Source organism: Choloepus didactylus, chromosome 11 (genome assembly GCF_015220235.1).
Source record: "Choloepus didactylus isolate mChoDid1 chromosome 11, mChoDid1.pri, whole genome shotgun sequence".
NCBI classification, from domain to species: Eukaryota; Metazoa; Chordata; class Mammalia; order Pilosa; family Megalonychidae; genus Choloepus; species Choloepus didactylus.
In genome coordinates, this window is record NC_051317.1 from 61314285 (window position 1) to 61323002 (window position 8718).

Here is an 8718-nt window from a genome sequence, read left to right on the forward strand (position 1 = left end):
AAGTAATTACCACAACCACATGGCTTAAAACAACAGTTATTTATTATCTCACAGTTATGGAGGCCAGAAGTCCAAAGTTAAACTGTGTCAGCAGAGACACATGCCCTCTGAAAACCTGTAGAGGAGAATCCTTCTTTGACTCTTCTAACTTCTGGTGTTTGTCAGCAGTCCTTGGCATTCCTTGGCTTGTAGCTACATCACTCCATTGTCTGTCTCCATCTTCACATGGCCATCTCCCCTCTCTGTCTGTGTCCCTTCTTCTTCTAAGGATAGCAATAATATTGGATTAAGGACCCATCCTACTCCAGTACAACCTCCCCTTAACCTAACATCACACTTTCAATGACTGAATTTCCAATTAAGTTCATGCTCTGAGGTACTGGGGCTTCAACACATCTCTTTTGAAGGCACAATTCAAACCACAACAGGTCCCAACAACTATTATTCCCTTTCTTCTATTTTATTCTTTCTTTCAGAGGAGATGAGCCACAGCACCAGGGAATCATGATGAATCTCATTCCTTTGCTAGTGATTGTCTTAGGCATGGCATAATACAGTGATAGTGGTATGAAGTGAGTCTGCTGGCAATCTTTTGAGAAGGATTCCTTACTCTTAAAGAGGATATACAAGAAGGAGATGTTCCTTTTCTGTTTCTTCTTCCACATAATATTGTTATGTTTGCATATGAATTGTGACTCTACAGCCAACCTTGAGAATGGCAGGACAGAAAGACGGTAAGGACTTGGTCGTTGATGGGATCCATGAGCTACTAAATTGCCCAATCTTCAAACCATTCAACTGCTCAACCATCTTGCTATATGGGATAATACGCCTTCTATTGTTTAAGCTTTTGAGATGGCTTTCGTACAGTGTTCCTCGTGTTATTATTTAATACTCTCTACATATCTGTCTTATCTTTTCAACTATGTTGAAGCTCCCTGAAGGAAATAATGGTGCCTAGTTTATTGTTGTACAGAGCCCTTGTTCTGCAGCTTACACATAGGAAACACTTTATAAATGCTTTCCATTGGTAGAATAAGAATATAAAGCAAATTAATAGATTAATTATGGACTTGTTAGCTAAACCAATTACAAAGGAATTAAGAAGATTTAGAGAGCTGGAAATCCTTCACTCAAAACCACCAAACACCTCCTAAAGAGCAGTGTATGTAACAGTTCCCTCTACTGGAACTTCTCCACAAGTTAATATCTGAGCTCAGTCATTCTATCCCCAGGGAAACCTTCCATGCCTTCTCACTGCAAAAAACAAAAACAAAAACAAAAAAAAACAAAAACAAAAAAACAAAAAACAATGCCCAGTATTTCCATTTGATTGTTCTCTTCCTAGACATTTTCCAGGCTCCTTTGCAGTTAAGTCAGGGCCAGGTGACTGGATTCTGGCTAATGGATGTGAGAGAGGTAAGCCACTTCCAAGTTTGGACTTTAAAAACACCCAGGTTGGAGCTCAGATGGTGGCATAGAGAGGAGTGGAAGACTGTTAGTCCCCCCCGGAACAATTCATAAATGACCAAAAAACTAGTAAATAACCTGGAATAACAGCTGGGAGACAAACGTGACTGTCCACTCATCATCCATCAACCCGAATTGGGAGGAATGCCCAAGATCACAGCATAAAATCTGTAAGTAAAACTGCGGCCCCGCGCTGAGAGCCAAGAGCCCCTCCCTCATGGAAGACTCGCGGTGCTAGAGAACAGCACTCTCTCAGCCCAACTCCAAATGGGGTTTTAATCTTAACTGCTCAATACAGACAACAAGCAGACAGAGGCTTTTGCTGACAACTGACCTTGGGAGAGTTGGGGGACATATCTGTCTCAGGACGGGGAGCCCAGAGGATCAGGTGCTATCTCTGGCTGACGGGTGAACCTGGGAGTTTTTCTGTCCCTTTCTCTCTCTGTGGAGGAAACCTCAGCCATTCTCAACCTGCAGCGCTTTGCAGTAAAGACAGCCTCAGCCATTTTAAAATCAAAACACTTTGATCAGCAGAGTCACAGAAACAAAGAATTTATTGATATTGATATGCAGATGACATCTCTGGAGGGGGCATAGCTTCCCAAGAGGAAAGGGAGGGGCCCAGCTCTACTGCCTGCCTTTCCAGAACCAGACCCCAAAGCCTGGGGGAGGAGAGCCACAGGCCACACCCTCTTACACAGGCAGTGACAGGCTGACACGTGGATTTGCCAGGCAGAAAAGCACAGGTGTCTCAATCCTCTAAGAAAAGTCATCAGGGAAACCAGATACTGAAATATTACCTCCTTCTGTGACCTGAGCCTGTTCTCATCTGGGAAAACCTGATTGGGGTGGCCTAGGAGGTCAGATGCCTAGACAACAGAAAACTACAACCTACACTAAGAAAAACAAAGCTATGACCCAGTCAAAGGAACAAACATACAATTCAACTGAGATACAGGAATTTAAACAACTAATGTTAAATCAATTCAAAAAGTTTAGAGAATATTTCACAAAAGAGAGAGCGGCTATAAAGAAAACACTGGGCATATATAAGGCAGAAATTGAAAGTTCAAAAAAACAACCAGTAGAATATATGGAAATGAAAGGCACAACACAAGAGATGAAAGACACAATGGAAACATACAACAGCAGATCTCAAGAGACAGAAGAAAACACTCAAGAACTGGAGAACAAAATACCTGAAAGCTTACACGCAAAGAAGCAGATAGAGAAAAGAATGAAAAAATATGAGCAGTGTCTCCGGGAACTTAAAGAAGAAACAAAGTACAAGAATCTACTTATCATTGGTGTCCCAGAAGGAGAAGAGAAGGGAAAAGGGGCAGAGGCAATAATAGAGGAAATAATCAATGAAAATTTCCATCTCTTATGAAAGACATAAAATTACAGATCCAAGAAGCGCAGCATACTCCAAACAGAATAGATCTGAATAGGCCTACGTCAAGACACATAATAATCAGATTATCAAATGTCAAAGACAAAGAGAGAATCCTGAAAGCAGCAAGAGAAAAGCACTCCATTACATACAAAGGAAGCTTAATAAGATTATGTGCAGATCTCTCAGCAGAAACCATGGAGGCAAGAAGGAAGTGGTGTGATATATTTAAGACACTGAAAGAGAAAAACCTCCAACCAAGAATCCTGTATCCAGCAAAGCTGTCCTTCAAATATGAGGAAGAGCTCAAAATATTTTCTGACAAACAGACAATGAGAGACTTTGTGAACAAGACACCCGCCCTACAGGAAATACTAAAGGGAACACTGCAGAGTGATAGGAGAAGATGGGAGTGTGTGGTTTGGAACACAATTTTGGGAGATGGTAGCACAGCAATGTAAGTACACTGAACAAAGATAGCTATGTATATGGTTGAGAGAAGAAGGATGGGAACATGTGAGACACCAGAAGAAAGGAGGAAAGATAAAGACTGGGACTGTGTAACTTGGTGAAATCTAGAGTGTTCAACAATGGTGATAAAATGTACAAATATGTTCTTTTACAAGAGAGAACAAGCAAATGTCAACCTTGCAAGGTGTTAAAAATGGGGAGGCATTGGGGGAGGGATGCAATCAGCATAAACCAGAGACTGTAACTAATAGAATCATTGTATTATGCTTCCTTTAATGTAACAAAGGTGATATACCAAGGTAAATGCAGATAAGAGGGGGGATAGGGAAGGCATGTTGGACACTTGACATTGGTGGTGTTGTCTGACTCTTTACCCTACTTTGATTTAAGGTTACTTTCCCTTTTGCTACTTCCTAGCTGTCATTTTTTTCCTCTTTCTTTTCCCTCTCTACCTTCTTTGACACTCCCTCCTGCCTTGTGGAAGAAATGTAGATGTCCCTATATAGATAGTGGTGAAGGTGGTGAACACATAAAGATGTGACCAAACAAAGAACCATTGATTGTTTACTTAGGATGGAATGTATGGTGTGTGAACAAAACCATCTTAAAAAAAAAAAAATGGGTTGACGACATAACCTCAAGGGTAATATACTGAGTGAAATAAGCCAGACACATAAGGACAAATATTGCAGGGTCTCACTGATAAGAACTAATTATAATATGTAAACTCATAGACATGAAATACAAGGTACCAAGATATAGGACGAGGCTTAAGAATCGGGAGTGTTTGCTTAGTGTGAGCAGAATGTTCAACTAGGATGAACTTAAATGTTTGGGAATGAACAGAGGTGTCGGTAGCAAGATGTGAGAATAATTAACAGTGCCAAATTGCGCGTGAATGAGGTGGAAACGGGAAGCTCAGAGTCCTATATGTCACCAGAAGGAAAGTTGGAGGTCAAAAGATGGGAATGTATAAAACTGAATCCTATGGTGGGCAATGTCCATGATTAACTGTACAAATATTAGAAAACTTTTCCATGAACCAGAACAAATATATGACAGTACAACTAGAAGTTAATAATAGAGGGGCATATAGGGAAGAGATATATACCTATTGCAAACTATATACTACAGTTTGTAGTATTTCAACATTCTTTCATAAACAGTAACAAATGTACTATACCAACACTAAGAGTCAACAATTGAGGGGGGTTGGTTAGGGTTATGGGAGGATTCGAGTTTACTTTTCTTTTTCTTTCTTTCTTTTTTTTTTTTTTTTCCATCTTTCACTTTATTTCTTGTCTGGAGTAATGAAAAGGTTCTAAAAATTGAACAAAAATTAAGTGTGGTGATGGCTGCACAGCTGTATGAGGGTACCCAGGGGCAACTGATTGTACACTTTGGATCTTTGGATAATTGTATGGTATCTGAACAATCCCAATAAAAATTCAAAAAAAAAAACAAAAGACAAAAAAAAACACCCAGGGAGATCACCCTGCTTTTCTTTCCCTCCCACAGTGACTCTGGAGGCCACATGTTCCAGATGGTGGAGCTATGATGGCAGAGCCTCTGTCAGCCTGGATCTCCGAGCACTAGGTAGAGCAGAATTCTCTGCTGGCCCTTGAAAAGCAGGCACTATAAGTTAGTAATGCACTTTATTCTGTTAAGCCACTGAGCTTTCAGGATTAGTTTGTTTCTAGCAGTAGTTTATATCCTATCCCACTTAATACACATTCTTAACTTTGGTAATTCACTCTCTCATATGTTCTTGGAACACTAAACATCTCTTGCCTGTAATACTTCTCCAATTAAAATCTCTATCTATCTGTTGTAGTTTTTTATTAATGTTCCTCTCCTCACTAGACTATATGTACTGTGATGAGCTCTTTCATTTTTTCACTATTGTATTTTTAATACCAGACATATGATAGATACCAATAAATATTTGCCAGTATATGGATGGATGGATGGATGGATGGATGGTTGGTTGGATGGATGGATGAATATGGGATTTGGCTTCAGGGTCATCTGAGTTTGAGTTCCAGTCCCTCAACTTTCTGTGTTATCTTTTTTTTTTTTAAATCAAATGTTGCAGTACTGATTTAATCAGTATAAATTGAAAGAGCTTTAGATCTGTAATAAAAATTCAAATTTTGGGAAGGGCAAACTTTAAAACAGCAGCCAGTAGAGAAGGTGGGGAACAGGCACAGTGGACTGTGGGGACATGTAATTGGCCACTGTCAAACTGGTGTAAGTTTCTTGGTTTCTCATGGAAAACATTTATACACCTATTTTTTTTCCTTCCATACTTAAGTCCTCCAGTGTCCAAATATGTCTGTTCCATATTTTCATCTTGTTTTTGTTGGTGATAGTACAACATAATATTGCATTTACTGCATTTCTTTCCCCTATGTGGAAAAATTAGATGATTTCAAATACTTTCTTCAGCTCCACAATAAGCTGCCAGTCACTCTTCTGCATTTCATCTCTAAACCAGTCTTTGAGTGAATCAGTGGACTGCCGGCTGATCTTACTGACAAGAATGTCTGTAGCTTCAAACTGTCTTCCATACATTTTGGGAGATTCACCGGGGATAAGTTCTATTTTGACACAAACTTCTTGTCCTTTTTTTCTAACATCCACTTGTTTGTGGTTTATTTCAATGCTTGTTACGATTCCAATATCAACAAAATTTTTGCTTGGGACACACATAAGTGTGCCTTGCTTCACCTGACCTGCCTCCACAGTCACTCCCATCACTATTGAGTCTTAAGAATTGAAAATACACTGAGGGAGGATTTTCATCTTGCGAGGAAATACTGCCATGTGCTTAAATTCTTCTCGTTTCTGTTTCTTGTAGTCTTATCTATATTTTGTAAAGGCTTCAAGTAGATGGTAAATAATTTCTGCACTAAAAATTCTAACTCCTAAACTATCATCCTTTTCCTGTGCATCCTGCTCAATTCTCACATCAAAGGCCAAAATGACTGCATACTGAGGATCATGTTCCAACATCAGTGAGGCCTTCATAACATCATTTTTATGGACTGGGCTAATGTTAATTCCTGCATAGTGCACTTCTGACATTTTCAGAAATTCAAGCAGAGCCTCCAGACAGCCCAGCATTGATGTCTGGGTGTAGACACCCTTTTCTTCTAACTTGATGGCATTAAATGTCTGCTTTAGCTCATGGATCAGTTCATCTATAAGAACTGGAATTTCATCTTCTTTATAAGTCACCAGAAGGGGTAAACCAGCCAATGTTTTCTCCAGGTCTTTTCTAAGAATCTTTACCCCTTGAGCTGCTTCTACTTCTTTATGCTTTTCATACTGATTCTTCACTTGTAATTCCTTCATAGGAGGAGGTAACAAGAGGCCTCGAATCTGAGTTACAATGGGCCCTTCTACTCCAGGAACAATGATGGTATCTCCTTCCCTGAAATGCACATTGATCAATATTACATTTATAGTAGTACCCATTCTGGGGAAAGCTTTAGCCTCCATCACCTGAGCTCTCAGCGATTCACAGTGTGCAAGTCTCTTGCTCAACACTGTTTGAGTTAACTCAACAAGAAGGTATGTCAGACTTCCCGTGCCATCACCAGTATGTAGCTGTGCTGTCTTAATCTCAGTTTCCTCATAAATAAAATGAGGGTCTCACATGGTTGTTGAGAAGATTAAAAGACACAGGACTGTAATAAAGGGCCCTTTTCCCTGCACAGTGCCTGGCACCCACTAACTATCAGATGTTAGCCTTTATTATAGTTCATAGTCAGGAAAAAGGGGGAAGCTGGAGGAAACTATTAGAAATAAAGCATCAGGTCAATATAAACTTTCTTATACTTTATGCTAGTGATTAAGCAATTAAAAATAACATTTGAAACCTTAACTATATTAAGAGGTTTCAGATCAATAAAAATTATGTTTCTTTTTGTAACTAACAGAGAATATTTTCCTCCAGTAAATTCAGTTTCAGATACTTCACGGTGTTGGTGTTTAGTAATTAGTTTGGGAAGTTTGTATAATTTTAAAAGATATTTAAAAGGAGTTACCTTTTATTTCTTAAAGATGCATTTGAAAACTTGAGGATACGTTTCTTTTCTATGCAAAAACAGACAGAAATCTCCTGAAGGAATAAAGCTTTACAGATATATGCATAACTCATATAAAACCTTTAATCTGTCTTGAAAATTAATCATTTGATTCAGCAAATAATAGGGCCTCTCTGTCTTGCCTGCTTTCATGGTTTGCCACAGTCTGTTCCAGGACCTTCTGGGGGTATTAAAGAGCAAAATGTTTCCACATGAGTAATGCTGATTCCAGACACTCCACCCGAACCACAGAGCGAGTAAGTCTGGGATTGGCATTCCAAATGCATTTCTCTATTCCAGGCCTTAAACTAGGCAGGAAAGGAATTCTTGGATTCTAAATGAGGAATCCACCCTACTGTGTCCCTAATGAGTCTACCCATTCCTCCTCTGTCCCGTTGGCTCCCGTCTGCTGGTGTGACATGGTGCCCTCATCTTTCAGGACCATTTGCCTCATTTGTCTGCGTGTCTTCCCACAAATCCAGTCAAATAGTTGTGTTCCATGACTGTATCCTTGGCTGGCCCCATTCAGGATGGACTTTGGTGCAAAATCAGCCAGTTTTATGCACATAGCTGGGATTTTATCTGTGGAGATTTCACATTTTTTTTTATGCAATATGACCACCCCATGATTTTAAGACAAGCAGGGCACAACTGTAGCTCATTTAATCCAGTTCCCTGACTCATTGTATTTGAGGAGATAATGGCTCAGAAAGGTGAAGTAATATGCCCAAGGTAATACAGATAGTCAGTGCCACTGCCAGAACTAAAATATGGGTCTGCTGACTTCTAGACCAGAGATCTTCATGCATCATAATGAATGATATATTATGTATCTAGTACATGAATGCTGCTTTCCATTTAGGTACCAAGGAGAAATCGATTAGCGGTCTTTGCTTGGCTATGTCTCACTCAGGTTTCTAATCCAGACCCACATCCCACCACCTCCATTAAGACTTCCTGATGAGACAGAGTGACAAGCAGAGAGAGTGCCAGGCCGGGTAAGGGAAGACTTGGCTTTGGCAAACTTGACTATAAAAGGCCAGGCTTTGTAGGCCATATGATCTCTGTCTCAACTACTCAACTCTGCAAAAGCAGCCATAGATAGTATGTAAATGAATGAGCATGGCTGAGTTGCAATCCAAGTTTATTTACAAAAACAACTGGAGACCCAGAGGCCATAATTCACACACCTCTAGTCTATTCTAGGTCTAATCCATCCAAGGTCTTCTTAACTGAATTAAGGAAGAGATTGTCAGAGAAGTCACTGTTGCTCCATAAATCTTAAGGAAAACT

General features: G+C 39.7%; 1 pseudogene; it reads right to left on the minus strand.

The window, feature by feature from the left end:
• Nucleotides 1-5755: 5755 nt before the first annotated feature.
• On the minus strand, nucleotides 5756-7993 carry LOC119506031 (annotated as a pseudogene).
• Between the last annotated feature and the right edge of the window lie 725 nt (nucleotides 7994-8718).